Raw genomic sequence first — 485 nt, 5'->3', positions numbered from 1 at the left:
ATGTGGGCAGCTTCGCCCTGCCGCTGGGAGAGAGCAAGCGCATCCCCTTCAAGGTTAAACTGGTTCTCAGCTTCATCATGTTCCTCAACATCCTCAAGGACCTTCTGCCCGGAGGAGGCCAGTGCAGCCCCATCATCCGTGAGTGTCCTGTGTGTAATGCACCAGAATGAAACAGCATTTTGTTATAAACGGTGTGTATGTATCGGAGTTATAGAGCGACTGCGCCAAAAAACAATTCCTTTTGTAAACGGCCAGTCAGAAACATTTATTCTATTGAAAAAATGTACTACAAAGTGTAAAAAGGAAACATTTTGTCATAAAATCAGCCTCTTCCAAAACCGAGTTTGGTACCTAAGTGTGTCAGATTAAATTAAGGTTGGGTTTGGATTCCAATCATGTCATCAATTCATGCCCCCTTTTGCCCCGGTGGCACCATGTTGTTTCTGGAAGACTGGGCAAGTTTGTTTTGCATGGCCCGGTGCCCC

Source organism: Salmo salar, chromosome 03, assembly GCF_965601325.2.
Source record: "Salmo salar chromosome 03, fSalSal1, whole genome shotgun sequence".
NCBI lineage: Eukaryota > Metazoa > Chordata > Actinopteri > Salmoniformes > Salmonidae > Salmo > Salmo salar.
Note: the sequence above shows the minus strand (reverse complement) of the source record.